General features: G+C 36.2%; 1 long non-coding RNA gene across 1 annotated transcript in view; it reads left to right on the top strand.

Moving 5' to 3' along the window:
* Nucleotides 1-1,614: 1,614 nt before the first annotated feature.
* The window catches only part of LOC134481509 (uncharacterized), a 107,332-nt gene continuing 92,307 nt past the window's right edge, over nt 1,615-16,639 (top strand). The window contains exon 1 of the long non-coding RNA XR_010057049.1: nt 1,615-1,710. This is a non-coding gene — a long non-coding RNA (uncharacterized LOC134481509). The remainder of the gene's footprint in view (nt 1,711-16,639) is intronic.

Here is a 16,639-nt window from a genome sequence, read left to right as displayed (position 1 = left end):
ACTCAAACACACTAGCTTTGCTCTCTCTAGTCCTGTCTGGTGCACAATGCGCTGGCTACTCTTAAGGGGGGAAAGCTGGCATAGGGTCTACACGCACTAAGTACAGAAAATGACAAAACTAATTAAACTGGAAGAAAATTGACTGAGTGTTTTATAGCAAAATGTAAACCATTATTTCATTGATAATCTTTGTGTGTTCCTTATTTCATCTTATTTTCAGTGCCAAACCACTTGAAATCTGCATAATAGATCACTACATTGAAAAAGAATCTTGAACAAATTGCGGATAAACATCTCAGACTGCAGAGTGTAAACAAAAAATAGTATTCGTTAGAATATATTAATATGATAATAAGTGCTTCTTTGTTTCTTAATTATGTCCCATGTTCTAACGCAATATTAGAATTTTAGTACACAGATATATATTTTTTCTTCGGTATCATTGAAGGTTTTACAGCCTGTGCTTACCCAGATTTATTAAAATAAGACTATTTTTTCCATCCAAACTGTGTTTTTCCGTTCTGGATTACTAAATCATTTATTTTCAAGGAAGATGTAGCCATAATCCTGTCAGTTGCCAAACAGCTGGCTATAGTCTCATTCCATGCTTTCCTCAATAGTGCTTTGCAAACTCAGAAGTACATTTGTGGTACAGGCATATGCTTTACACTCCTATAGTTTTCAGACCTTTGGCCAACTCACCTGTCACGATTTCATACATGGTCGAGGTAGAATAAAGTATGCCTTTGCTTAAGAGACTCATTTTAAGGTAAGTGTCGTTTATGAAGTCATATGACAGTGAATCCCTAGTAGAAACTGTTTTGCTATTATCTAACTTGAATCTCACCTATGTTATCCAGGAAACTCCCATATTTCTCATTTACTGAAAAGAATAAAAAAGAATGAGTCAGAGAGTCAAAGCAACCCTTTGAGATGTAACTTTGCAGCTACCAAAATGATATGTGTAGGTAATGGTTGGACACTTGACTATGTCCCTCTTTGAGAAGCCTATATCCACACTTTTAGAAATCTTACTCTTCTCCCAAGGCTATTTCACTTGGTCTGAAAAATTCATGCTGAAATTTCTTTATGATAAACTGCAGGTCTGTTTCATACTATGCCATTCTGGAATCTTTTCAACAGACAGACCAAAGTGTCAGGTTTTTCCTTGTCTGACATTTCTCAAAGATTAAGAAAACCCCTAAGCTGCTGTAGATGACACCAAGGATCTGTTTCTCTGTCCCTGTAAAAATTATATATCTTATTTTTTCTTTTCTTTTATTGGTTATTTTCTTTATTTGTGTTTCAAATATTATCTCCTTTCTCAGTTTCCCCTTCAGAAACCCCCCATCTCATTTCCCCACTTCCTGCCTCCATAAGGGTGCTCCCCCACCCCCCCACCCACTTTCTCTGAACTCCCCACCCTGGCGTTTTTCTACACTGGAGCATCAAGCCTTCCCAGGACCAAGGACTTCTCATTGATGTCCGACAAGGCCCATTCTCTGCTACATGTGCGGTTGGAACCATAGGTTTCCCTCCATATGTACTCTGTGGCTGGTGGTTTAGTCCCTGGGAGCTCTGCGGGGTCTGGTTGGTTGATATTGTTGTTCTACCTATGGGGTTGCAAACCCCCCTCATAAATTGTCTTTTACATTTTTGGAACAGGGTCTAGTGTAGCCCAGGGGAACTCAGACGTGGCTGATATTGAAGGTAAGCCTGAAGTCCTGTTCTACTAGCTTTAATCTCTGGAGTGGATGAGTTCACAGGCCCAGTGGCTTCACCACCTCATTTTGTGTAGGGTTGAGGGTTTAACTTGTCCTGGTGTGATTGGCTGGCTGTACCTCTAAAGCTAAATTTCCAGCACATATGCATTTAGCTTTTATATGCTAACTGTTCTGTCTTTCATGATTTTCTGTTATGAAGTTTTCATGTATTTTGACAGATGCAGAATATTTCATAGCCTAAAAATTATCACTCTTTTTAAATGTACAAATAAACAGAAGGTCTCTAAAAAGTGTCTGTTACATTGGCCTTTAAGTAATAATCCAGTTATCTCTGAGTATTTTATTCCTTGGGCTGTAAATCACTAAAATGTTCTAACAATAATAATTTCCAACACATCCTTTGGGAGCATGGGGTGAATGGAATGAAACATATGCCCCCAGGCAGTATCACTTGTCTTCCATCAGCTCATAGTCCAGATTCTTATCTCCGGTCAAGGATTTAAAAGTTGGCATAGTGCTAACTCAGAGGACTGCCATGCTCTGCTTTCCAGCGGAGACTCTGGCTGCGCTCTCTCAGTTTCTTATACCTCTTACGCATATGCGAGGTGTCATAGAAGTTACTTGAGGCTTTTTGAATTTTGAATGAAGAGAACATGACTGAACTTAATATAAAATTTAAATTCTCAAATCCATGAAGTCGAACACAGTAGCAGCATATTCCTGAAAAACATATATTTAATATTTCTCAAATATACTGGTACATTTGACAGGAACTTATTTTAATGTAGCAGACGGAGAGAACTGTAATTTATCGAAGAAGAAGATCAAGAAAAAAAACACAAATGTGCAGAAATTTGAATTAATGAGAATGCTTTAATAAATTAACTTTGCAGAAGAAAACTTCAAATTTGAACTATATTTAGTGACTACAATGATTACATGAAAATTTTAACACTATTTAGAAATACCTAGGAATGGAAAAGGAAACTCCCACTGATAGTTTTTTTTTTAATATTACTGTTTGATTAATATACAAAACTGGTTAAAGGCTCTGTATTTTATATTTTATATTTCCGTCTTTATATGTTTTAATTCCTTCTTTAATTTTTCGCCACCCAACTTCACTCTCCTGAACTACTCTCCCAATTCTATTTTTAACTGCCTTGAAAAAAGTTTTTTTAGATTCCACACATTATTTCTCTGGTGTTTGGTTTTCTTTACCTGATTGATTTCCCCTTTTCCAAGCATGATAGCAACATCACACGCAGCAGAATTCCATTCCTTTTATATGCTACTATTACACAATTGGATATATTTATATTGTAAAGAAACTGTTGATCAACTGATGGAACAATTGTGTTGTTTCAGCTTTGGGCTATAATGAATAGTGCTGCTATAAACATGAGGGAATTCTTATTTCAGGCACACATGACTTATTTCTTTTGGGGAAATATCCAGTCATGGGGATTACATATCAAATGGAAGTTCCATTTATTTTAAATATTTCCATATTGTTTCTCATAAAGGCTATACTAATTCGAATTCCTGCCAGCACTGTGTAGAAGTTTCATTTAAAAAATATGCTCCCTCTCATACTTGCTATCTATAGTGATTTTGACAATAGCCATTCCTTAAATAATATACATATATGTTTTTCTTTGATTGAAAATAGATTCTTTTCTTATATAATATATTCTCATCACAGTTTTTCTCCCTCTTCTCCTCCCAGTTCCTCTCCCGAGCCATTTCTTTCTTTTTTTTTTCATTTCTTTTTTGATAGAAAAGAACAGGCATATAAAAGATAATAATAATACACAAAAAAGTCAAACTAATAAGATTAAGCAAAACTATCATATCAAACTTCAACACAGCGAACCAACAGGAGCAAATGAATCCCAAAAGCAGGCACAAAAGTCAGAGATATACTCATTTTCACGATCAGGAGCCCAGCAGCAATACTAAGCAAATACATACAATATGTACACAGAGTACTTGTATAGATGCATGTGGGTCCTGAGTTTGATGCTTTATTTCTGATCTAATATGTACCTTGTCGTTCTGAATAAGAAGGCATTGTTCTCCTAGTGTCCTCTATTCCTTCTGTCTCCCGTGATTGTTCCAGTTCCATGGGATTTCTCGAGCTCTGAGGAGAGGGAGTTGATCGAAACCTCAAATTTATACTTTATCTTTTTATATTGTCTGGTTGTAGGTCTCAGCATGTGTTCCCATCGGTCACTGGAGCATAATCCAATCATTGTCATGATGATCTACAAATACACATACACAAGTGTGTGTGTGTGTGTGTGTGTGTGTGTGTGTGTGTGTGTTTGGTTTTATCCTAGTTCTGGGGGCTATCTGATCTAGTCTTTGCTTCTTGGTTATTCAAACAGTGTCAGATATGAGATTCCTTACCATAGAGTAGACTTTACATTGCATCAGACAATCAGACATTTATTATCCCCAGAAGTTGTGTGCTACCTTTGCCCTAGGATATTTTATAAGAAGGACAAATTGCAGTTAAAGGTTTTGCAGTTGAGTTTGCGTCCAAGTTACTCTATTAGTACCATGCAGAGTAACTTTATCTACCAACGAGACTAGAATGTAGGAGTGAAGACTCCATGTATTCATCACCTGAACTTTTTCCCATTCAATGTGTTGTGTGGGTGTCATCCTGGACAATGTGGGCCCACTGTCAATTTAGAGAGAACAGTCCTTTGTCTTAGTAACAGCCTGGGCTGATTGAGAATTTCCATGGGACCCACTTTGACAGCAACTAAATTTAATACAATCCATTCTAGCCACTGGAAGTCTTATCTGGCTACTAGAGAGGGCAGGTTGAGACTCTCCATCTCCCATTATTATCTTTCCTCAATAGGATCAACTTCACAGATTCAAGAACATTTTCACAATGCTAGTTTTTCATACTAGCCCCCAAAGGGCCTCCAATTCCAGCCATCTTTAGAGAAACTCTTTTCTTCCACCCAATTTCACTCCATTTACCCCATCTAACTTGAGCTTGAATTACCATTGTTTCTCTCATCCTTACATAGCCCCAGTCCCTCTGTAAATTCTACAACACTACCTTCTCCAAGGGATATCCATCTGACCTCCATAGAACACTCCTTTTTCCCTAACCTCTCTGAGTCTTGGATAAAGTGATGAGAAGGGGTAAGAAAGTTAGAGGAGATGATCTGTATGATACATAGAAGATGTGAATGTTGGGGGCCTGTAGCTGTTGTTCTGTTGAAGCACTAGAGACCAGACTAGGAGATTGTGTCTGAGGAAAAAGAGCTTGCTATCACTTTTTAATATCAAATTGAGTTGTTGGCCCAAAGGGTCCAATGGGAATCACCACATCACATGATGATGATAGAGGAATTTAGGAAGAATATAAATAACTCCCTGAAAGAAAGACAGGACAACACAGATAAACAAGTAGATGCACTTAAAGAAGAAACACAAAAATCCCTTACAGAATTACAGGAAAACACAACCAAACAAATGAAAGAATTGAACAAAATGATGCAAGATTTAAAAATGGAAATAGAAACAATAAAGGAAGCACAAAGGTAGACAATTCTGAAGATAAAAAACCTAGCAAGGAGATAAGGAGCCATAGACACAAGCATCACCAAGAGAATACAAGAGATAGAAGAGAGAAACTCAGGGGCAGAAGATACCATAGAAAACATTGACACAACCATCAAATGTAATGTAAAAGGTAAAAAGCTCCTAAGCCAAAACATCCAGGAAATCCAGGATGAAATAAGAAGATCAAACCTAAGGTAATAGGTACAGAAGAGAACAAAGACTTCTAACTTAACTTAACTTATCACAAAATTATAGAAGAAAACATTCCAAATCTAAAGGAAGAGATGCCCATAAACATAGAAGAAGCATATAGAACTCCAAAAAGATGGGACCACGAAAGGAATTCCTTCCATCACATAATAGTCAAAACACGAAACCCACAAAACAAAGGAAGAATATTGAAAGCAGTAAGGGAAAAAGGTCAAGGACATATAAAAGCACACCTATCAGAATTACACCAGACTTTTCACCAGAGACTATGAAAGCCAGAAGATACTGGGCAGATGTCATACAGATCATAAGAGAACACAAATGCCAGCCAAGGCTACTATAACCAGCCAAACACACAATTGAAATAGATGGAGAAACCAAGATATTCCATGGCAAAAATTTTACACAATATCTTTCCACAAATCCATTCCTGCAAAGGATAATTGATGGAAAACCCCAACACAAGGAGGGGAACTACATCCTAGAAAAAGCAAGAAAGTAATCTATTTTCAAGGAACCCAAAAACAAGAGAGTCACACAAACATAATTCCACCTGTAACAAGAAAAATAACAACAATCACTATTCCTTAATATCTCTTTACATATGAACTTAATTCCCAGTAAAAAGACATAGACTACCAGACTGGATATGTAAAAAAGACCTAGAATTTTGATGCATACAGGAAACATACCTCAGTGACAAAAAGAGACACTTCCTCAGGTAAAAGGCTGGAAAAATATTTTCCAAGCAAATGACCCCGAGAAACAATCTGGAGTAGCCATTCTATTATAAAATAAAATAGACATTGAACCAAAAGTTATCTAAAAAAAACAAAATAATGAAGGACACTTCATATTCATCAAAGGAAAACTCTGCCAAGATACACCCTCAATCTTGAATACCTGTGCTCCAAATACAAGGGCACCTACATGCATAAAAGAAACTTTACTAAAGCTAAAAGAACACATTTCACCTCACACAATAATAGTGGGAGATTTCAACAGCCCACTCTTATCAATGGACAGAACATGGAAACAAAAACTATACAGAAATATAGAAAACTAAGAGAATTTATGAACCACATGGATTTAGAAGATATTTATAGAGCATTTCATCCTAAAACAAAAGAATATACCTTCTTCTCAGCACCTTATAGTACCTTTTCCAAAACTGACCCTATAATCAGTCAAACCAGGTGGTTCTTGGAAAAAATCAACAAGATAGATAAACCCTTACACAGACTAACCAGAGTGCACAGAGAATGTATCAAAATTATCAAAATCAGAAATGAAAATGGAAGCAGAACAACCCAATCTGAGGAAATTCAAATAATCATCAGATATAACTACAAAAGCTTATATTTAGTAAAACTTTAAAATCTGAATGAAATCTACAATTTGCAAGATAGATACCAGCTACCAAAGTTGACTAGAATCACATAAACCATCTAAAAAGTCCCATAATTCATAGAAGAAAAAAGAAAAGAAAGAAAAAAGAAAGAAATAGAAGCAGTTATTAAAAGTCTTCCAACCAAAGATTTCCAGGACCAGATGGGTTTAGCACAGAATTCTATCAGACCTTCTCAGAAGACCTAGTACCAATACTGTCCAAACTATTCCACAAAATAAAACCAGAAGGAACACCACCCAATTCCTCCTATGAGGCCACAATAATGCTTATACCCAAATCACACAAAGACCCTAAAAAAGAAAGAGAACTTCAGACCAATTTTCCTTATGAATATCAATGCAAAATAACAATAAAATTCGGTAAAACAGAATTCAAGAACACATCAAAATGGTCATCCATCATGATCAAGTAGGCTTCATCCCAGGGGTACAGAGATTGTTCAATATATAGAAATCCATCAATGGAATCCACTAAGTAAACAAACTTTTAAAAAACCATGTGAACATCTTCGTTAGATGCTAAGAAACAATTTGACAAAATTCAACACCACTTCATGTTACAATTCTTGGAAAGATCAGGAATCCAAGGACCATACCAAAACATAGTAAAAGCAATATACAGCAAACCAGTAGCCAACATCAAACTAAATGGAGAGAAACTTAAAGCAATCCCACTAAAATCAGGCTGCCTTGTCTACTTATTCAATATAGTACTCAAAGTCCTAGACAGAGCAATCAGATAACAAATGGAAGTTAAAGGGATACAAATTGGAAAGGAAAAAATAGAAATATCACAATTTGCTGATGATATGATAGTATACTTATGTGACCCCAAAAGTTCCACTAGAGAACTACTAAGCCTGATAAACAACTTCAGCAAAGTGGGTGGGTATAAAATTAACTCAAACAAATCAGTAGCCTTCCTCTACTCAAAGGATAAACATGCTGAGGAAGAAATTAGGAAATGAGACCCTTCACAATAGTCCCAAACAATATAAAGTACCTTGGTGTATCTAAAACGAAGCAAGTGAAAGATATGTATGATAAGAACTTCAATAAAGAAATTGAATAAAGAAATTGAGAAGATCTCAGATGATGGAAAGGCCTCCCATGCTCATGGATTGACAGGATTATTATAGTAAAAATGGCCATTTTGTCAAAAGCAATCAACAGATTCAATGCAATCACATCAAAATTCCAACTCAGTTCTTCATAGAGTTACAAAAAGCAATTTGCAAATTCATTTGGAGTAACATAAAACCCAGTAGAGAGAAAACCACCCTCCAAAATAAAAGAACTTCTGGGGGAATCACCATCACTGACCTCAAGCTGTGTTACAGAGCAATAGTGATAAAAATCTGTATGGTATTGGTACAGAGCTAGGCAGGTAGATCAATGAAATAGAATTGAAGTCCTAGAAATGAACCCACATACCTTTGGTCACTTGCTATTTGATACAGGCGCTAAAACCATTCAGTGGGCAAAAGATAGCATTTTCAACAAATGGTGCTGGTTCAACTGGAGGTCAGCATTTAGAAGAATGCAAATCAATCCATTATTATTACCCTGTACAAAGCTTAAGTCCATAAGGATCAATGACCTCCACATAAAACCAGGTACATTCAAACTAATGGAAAATTCAAGTTAGTGCCTCCATAAAACCTCTACCCTTACATACTAGTGTCTTTGGTACAGGAAGTTACTGTAGATTCTATCAAAGGAAAAAGTAAATGCCAGTCTAGTTTCTATCCTTTTACCTACAGTGATGTATTACTTAGTGTGCCTTCCCTAGGGCAATGAAACTTGAGAGAGTAACTTGCCAATATTTGATTTAACTAAGGCCCACTTCCAGAGATAGAATCCATATCTGATACTGCTTGAGGGACCAATAATCAGAAATCTGATAGCAAAGGGGCCAAATGCCATTGGTTAAAACAGCAACAACATCAAAATAAAATAAAAAATAGTGATAAAAATTCTTTTTATGTTATTTTGTCTTATAGATCAGTACCTTGCTCAGCCATCATTGAACAATCCATTCACAATGGATGTCAATAAGCACAGAGGCATACAGCCATATATCATACAGAGAATGAGAGACCTGAGAGCACTCAGTTGTACATGGGATCTCTCATTAATATCCTCCCCTTCAGGGTTCAGGAAACTCCAAGAATAGGTGAAAGGAAGATGGCTCAGCAGTTAAGAGCAGTTTAGAGGTCAGGAGTTCAATTCCTAGCAACCAACATGGTGGCTCACAACCATGTGTAATGGAATCCAATTCCCTCTTCTGATATATTAGTGACAGCATATTCATATACATACAATAAATAAATCTTTAAAAATAGTCAGACAGGATTGAGGACATGAAGAAAACAAGGCCATCTAAATCGGCATGAGGAAATCTTCTATGAATTCACATAAACTGAGGCTACGTGCCATGTCTGACTGGGTTGTCCCCAGGTCCTCTGCAAATATATCATGGCTTCAAATTTAATATCATTATGGGATGCCGAGTGTGCAAATTTGTCAGTCTCTAATTCTTGAGCGTTTTCTCAGGATCATTCCTTCTGTTTGTTTATCTTGTGTATATCAGATATGATAGTTTTTGTTTTATCCTATCTTTTATTTTATTTTATGATTATCCCTTACAAGTCTGATCTTTTCTAATGAGAGACAGAAAGGGGAATGGATCTGGATGGAGGAGGTCGTAGGAATTAGGAGGAGAGAAACAAGAAAGTATAATCAGAGAATTTTATGTCATAAAATAATCTATTTACAATAAATAGAATAAAATTATAAAATATATGTTACACAATATTGTATTTTGCCCACTTTTACAAGAACCAGACACTATAGGAAATTAAATGAAATATGTATGATCTAAACATGCTCTAAATTAACATTCAACATCATAGTAGAAATCAGAATCTGGGGAAAAGAAGACTCACAAGGGATTGGAATGCAAGCTTTTAACAAGCAATATATAGATTCAAAATTTGGAATTAGCTGTATCTTGGCTGACCCAATTTTAGTCCAAATAGACATCACCGTTTACCTTAAAAGCATAAAATATTTTGCCTACTATCTGTCTAGAATTTCAAGAAGTTTATCTACTATATATACTTCTGATTATTTTCTTAGGGTGCATTATATTAAAGTCTGTCGAGTTCACATGTCTTTTAAGTGTTAAAGCTGATCGTTTGTTAAAATTAATTCATTTGCTTATCTAAACTTTTTGTCTTCATACTGATGCTGAACTAAAAAGGATATTCATCACTTTTTGGAAGGAATATAAAACTGAATACTTTAAAATTTAATCTTTGAAATGCAAAGCAGAAATACAAATGAATAATTCAAGTACTCACCCAAGGCCTTGAAGACATTCTCTTGTTTACATTTACATGGCTTTACTTCACTTATACACAAGCAACTTTCAGAAAATGGTAAGCAAAAACAAATAATAGACTAATATTTTTCTTTACTTGCCTGTTTCTTTTCATCCATCTTTCTTCATTATCATTTTTCCCTTAATGTATTTTCTTCTCTGTGCAGAAGTAATCCAGTGGGACATGTTTCTCAGCATAGGAAAATAGGAAAATTGTTAGAAAACTACTGCTTCATTTTCAACTTTTCACCATTACTTTAAATATTATACTCCTCCTATGACTATAACCCCACATCTAACAACATGTAAAATCACTCAAAAATGAAACAAACTTGAATATTATCTCATAAATGATTTTACTCACCTCCACCATCATTATTGTTTTACTCTAGTGTAGGACTATGAAATAACTGATTAATTATCTCGAGGAAACACATTCTGAAATTAAATTTATAGAAATTAGATGTAAAAAATAAATATATAGAGGTTCAAGTAATGTGAGGTGAAGATTTTAACCCTCTACCACTTGACACATCTCAGCTCACCAGTGTTTCCACTACACATGTGTATAATTGGTCTTGATGACATTTTCTTGTTAGTGCACCTGAGCTATAAATAAGCACTGTCCCTTGATGAGTATCTCCTTATACTTTCCACATACATACATTATCCCCCTCAAAAATAATTAGATTACCTTCACTTTTTACTTTATACACAAACCCTATCTCCATATATTTTTATAACTTCTACCTAGTTGAAGCTTATGAATTTTCACCATGTAAAATATATTTCTTTGTGGCTAAAAGAAGGATCGTAGTATTTGTAGGAACATGACTAAAGAGGCCCTCACCCAAATATCTCATGAATTCTTATGTTAGATATGAAAAAACATATCAGTGTAATTAATATATACTCTGAAGTTATGACAGAGAGATGACAAACCTTTCAAATGTTAATGATTGACATAAAGAAACAATGAACCAGCTTCAAGGTTTATGTCCTTTGTAGGACCTTATTCTTTTTTCTGACCATTTTTTGAGAATCTCAAAAAGATTACTAATATTGTTTACACTAAAAATTTCCAGGTTTTTTCTACAGTCTTGTAACACACAGCCTGGTATTGCAATCTAGTCTGGATCTTTAAGTGGTGTAGCTGCGCTGCAGTCATTCATTGTCTTCTGAGTAACAACCGCAAATTCATTGGGCTGTTAAGGTTACATTGTTGGAATTATTTTTATGTTCCATCGTTGGTCCATATGTGAAGTAAACAAATATTTAATCATATCTTTCTAGAAAATAGTCATGTGACAGCCATATAAAGCCATGCTGTCTAAGAACTCTGGTTATCCTTCATGAACCCACCTGTATTTATACATTTGTCTAATGCAGAAACTTGTGAAAGAATTAAAATATAAAATTGGAAAACAAGAGATATTTATGTTCATGCCTACTTCTTGACTTCACACTGTCATTAAGATAAACCCTCATCCTGAAATCATGTACTCCCCAAAACTTCTTTCACAAATTAAAATTAAACTCTCACTAGGTGTGTGATTGCATTTACTTTATAGCTCTCTAAAGACTTCAATCGTTTTTATTGTCCTTTAGTTATTTGTGTTCATGTTTTACTTTCCCCACTACACAAGTTTGCAAGCCATTATCATTGCTTATTATCCTTTAATTACTTACAGAATATAGTGTAACATCTACAGTAAAATTGAATAATCCTCTTTAGCACGTGGATGGTGAGACAAATTGTAAGTCTAAATCAGTATGTAATGACTATTCTTGGTTGTCAGCCTGACTATATCTTGGATTTCCTAATATCCAAAAATCACTGAGCACACCTCTGAAGGATTTGTACTTAATCATTTGAAGTGGGAAGATCTACCTCTAATGTATATCTTTGAGATGGAAAGACACATCTTTAATCCAGCTCTTTTGATCTAGGCCACATCTTCTGATAGAAGTGTATAAAAAGTGTATGGAAAATGGAAGTGGGTCTCTTTGCCTGCTCTGCAGTGTTATGGACAAAACAACTAGATTTTTAGACCTTCTATACATGGGCTGCTACTGTTGGATTAGCTAGATCAAAGCCTGTAAGTCATTCAAAGAAATGTCCTTTCTATATGTTCGTAAAGAGTTTTGTCTTATAAGTTCTGTTAAGTTAAACTCCCTAATTCATTTAAGATATAACCTAAACCATGAATAGAAGATGCAAGAGATTGTGGAAATAAGTAACAGTTTTAGGAAAGGGTGAATTATTTCTTATATAATATTTATTAATTAAGAATAAAATATATAATTTTTTTTAAGATTTATTTATTTCATGTATATGAGTAAACTGTAAAAACAGAATTTTTATTTAATTCTGTTTTTCAAAAGTAACCATGGAAAATCTTTAATGAGGTTTTCAAAATAAATATAATTAAAAACAAATTTGCTTTTATATTTTAATTGCATTTTACTAACTAACCTCAAAACTTGAATCAAATGTGATTAGTAAGATGTGCCAGGCTTTATTTTGTATAGTTAATGGATCATTTTCTTTTTTAAAATAGACTTTCAAGCAATTTTTTGAATTATTTTATTTTTTTCTTGGCTATTTTATGTATTTACATTTAAAATGTTATTCCCCCTTCCCCCCTCTCTCATACCTGCTACTCTCTGTTTCTATGAGGATGCTCCCACCCCTACCCACCCATTTCCAGCTCACAGCCCTGATATTCCTCTACATTGGGGAGACTATCCTTAAAAGGACCAAGGGTTTTTCTATGATTGATGCTGGAAAATGCCATCCTTTGCTACATATATAGCTGAAGCAAAGGCTCCCTCCATGTATACTCATTGATTGGTGGTTTAGTCCCTGGAAGCTCTGGTTGGTTGATATGGTTGTTTTTCCTATGGGGTTACAAACACGTTAAGTTCCTTCAGTCTTTTCTCTAACTCCTCATTGGGGTTCTCAAAATCAGTCAAATGGTTAGCTGTAAGCATCTTCATTTGTATCAGTAGGGCTCTGGCAGAGCCTCTCAGCGGACATCCATATCAGATTCCTGTTAGCAAACACTTCATGACATCAGCAATAGTGATGGGGTTTGATGGTTGCACATGGGATGAATACCCAGGAGGTTCAGTCTCTGACCTTTTCTTCAGTCCCTGCTCCATACATTGTCCCTGTACTTCCTTCCTGTGAGTATTTTGTTCTTCTTTCTAAGAAGTACTGAAGTATCCACATTTTAGTCTTCTTTCTTCCTGAACTTGTGATCTGTGATTTATTTCTTAGGTATTCCAAGCATTTGGGCTAATATCTACTTATCAGTGAGTGCATACCATGTGTGTTCTTTTGTGACTGGGTTACTCACTCAGGATAATATTTTCTATTTCCATCTATTTGCCAAAGAATTTCATGTAGTCATTGTTTTTTTTTTGTTTTTTTTTCTTTCTTTTTTTTTTCTTTTTTTTTTTTATTAACTTGAGTATTTCTTATATACATTTCGAGTGTTATTCCCTTTCCCGGTTTCCGGGCAAACATCCCCCTCCCCCCTCCCCTTTCTTATGGGTGTTCCCCTCCCAACCCTCCCCCCATTGCCGCCCTCCCCCCATAGACTAGTTCACTGGGGGTTCAGTCTTAGCAGGACCCAGGGCTTCCCCTTCCACTGGTGCTCTTACTAGGATATTCATTGCTACCTCTGGGGTCAGAGTCCAGGGTCAGTCCATGTATAGTCTTTAGGTAGTGGCTTAGTCCCTGGAAGCTCTGGTTGCTTGGCATTGTTGTACTTTTGGGGTCTCGAGCCCCTTCAAGCTCTTCCAGTTCTTTCTCTGATTCCTTCAATAGGGACCTATTCTCAGTTCAGTGGTTTGCTGCTGGCATTCGCCTCTATATTTGCTGTATTCTGGCTGTGTCTCTCAGGAGCGATATACATCCGGCTCCTGTTGGTCTGCACTTCTTTGCTTCATCCATCTTGTCTAATTAGGTGGCTGTATATGTATGGACCACATGTGGGGCAGGCTCTGAATGGGTGTTCCTTCAGTCTCTGTTTTAATCTTTGCCTCTCCCTTCCCTGCCAAGGGTATTCTTTTTCCTCATTTAAAGAAGGAGTGAAGCATTCACATTTTGATCATCCGTCTTGAGTTTCGTTTGTTCTAGGGACCTAGGGTAATTCAAGCATTTGGGCTAATAGCCACTTATCAATGAGTGCATACCATGTATGTCTTTCTGTGATTGGGTTAGCTCACTCAGGATGATATTTTCCAGTTCCAACCATTTGCCTACGAATTTCATAAACTCGTTGTTTTTGATAGCTGAGTAATATTCCATTGTGTAGATGTACCACATTTTCTGTATCCATTCCTCTGTTGAAGGGCATCTGGGTTCTTTCCATTTTCTGGCTATTATAAATAAGGCTGCGATGAACATAGTGGAGCACGTGTCTCTTTTATATGTTGAGGCATCTTTTGGGTATATGCCCAAGAGAGGTATAGCTGGATCCTCAGGCAGTTCAATGTCCAATTTTCTGAGGAACCTCCAGACTGATTTCCAGAATGGTTTTACCAGTCTGCAATCCCACCAACAATGGAGGAGTGTTCCTCTTTCTCCACATCCTCGCCAGCATCTGCTGTCACCTGAGTTTTTGATCTTAGCCATTCTCACTGGTGTGAGGTGAAATCTCAGGGTTGTTTTGATTTGCATTTCCCTTATGACTAAAGATGTTGAACATTTCTTTAAGTGTTTCTCAGCCATTTGGCATTCCTCAGCTGTGAATTCTTTGTTTAGCTCGGAACCCCATTTTTTAATAGGGTTATTTGTTTCCCTGCGGTCTAACTTCTTGAGTTTTTTGTATATTTTGGATATAAGGCCTCTATCTGTTGTAGGATTGGTAAAGATCTTTTCCCAATAAGTTGGTTGCCGTTTTGTCCTAACCACAGTGTCCTTTGCCTTACAGAAGCTTTGCAGTTTTATGAGATCCCATTTGTTGATTCTTGATCATAGAGCATGAGCCATTGGTGTTTTGTTCAGGAAATTTTTTCCAGTGCCCATGTGTTCCAGATGCTTCCCTAGTTTTTCTTCTATTAGTTTGAGTGTGTCTGGTTTGATGTGGAGGTCCTTGATCCACTTGGACTTAAGCTTTGTACAGGGTGATAAGCATGGATCGATCTGCATTCTTCTACATGTTGCCCTCCAGTTGAACCAGCACCATTTGCTGAAAATGCTATCTTTTTTCCATTGGATGGTTTTGGCTCCTTTGTCAAAAATCAAGTGACCATAGGTGTGTGGGTTCATTTCTGGGTCTTCAATTCTATTCCATTGGTCTATCTGTCTGTCTCTGTACCAATACCATGCAGTTTTTATCACTATTGCTCTGTAATACTGCTTGAGTTCAGGGATAGTGATTCCCCCTGAAGTCCTTTTATTGTTGAGGATAGCTTTAGCTATCCTGGGTTTTTTGTTATTCCAGATGAATTTGCAAATTGTTCTGTCTAACTCTTTGAAGAATTGGATTGGTATTTTGATGGGGATTGCATTGAATCTGTAGATTGCTTTTGGTAAAATGGCCATTTTTACTATATTAATCCTGCCAATCCATGAGCATGGGAGATCTTTCCATCTTCTGAGGTCTTCTTCAATTTCTTTCCTCAGTGTCTTGAAGTTCTTATTGTACAGATCTTTTACTTGCTTGGTTAAAATCACATCGAGGTTCTTTATATTATTTGGGTCTATTATGAAGGGTGTCGTTTCCCTAATTTCTTTCTCGGCTTGTTTCTCTTTTGTATAGAGGAAGGCTACTGATTTATTTGAGTTAATTTTATACCCAGCCACTTTCCTGAAGTTGTTTATCAGTTTTAGTAGTTCTCTGGTGGAACTTTTGGGATCACTTAAATATACTATCATGTCATCTGCAAATAGTGATATTATGACCTCTTCTTTTCCGATCTGTATCCCTTTGATCTCCTTTTGTTGTCTGATTGCTCTGGCTAGAACTTCAAGGACTATATTGAATAAGTAGGGAGAGAGTGGGCAGCCTTGTCTAGTACCTGATTTTAGTGGGATTGCTTCAAGTTTCTATCCATTTAGTTTAATGTTAGCAACTGGTTTGCTGTATATGGCTTTTACTATGTTTAGGTATGGGCCTTGAATTCCTATTCTTTCCAGGACTTTTATCATGAAGGGGTGTTGAATTTTGTCAAATGCTTTCTCAGCATCTATTGAAATGATCATGTGATTCTGTTCTTTCAGTTTGTTTATATGATGGATCACGTTGATGGTTTTCCGTATAGTAAACCATCCCTGCATGCCTGGGATGAAGCCTACTTGATCATG

This window comes from Rattus norvegicus, chromosome 13, assembly GCF_036323735.1.
Source record: "Rattus norvegicus strain BN/NHsdMcwi chromosome 13, GRCr8, whole genome shotgun sequence".
NCBI classification, from domain to species: domain Eukaryota; kingdom Metazoa; phylum Chordata; class Mammalia; order Rodentia; family Muridae; genus Rattus; species Rattus norvegicus.
Note: the sequence above shows the minus strand (reverse complement) of the source record. Positions and strands in the feature narration are given on the sequence as shown.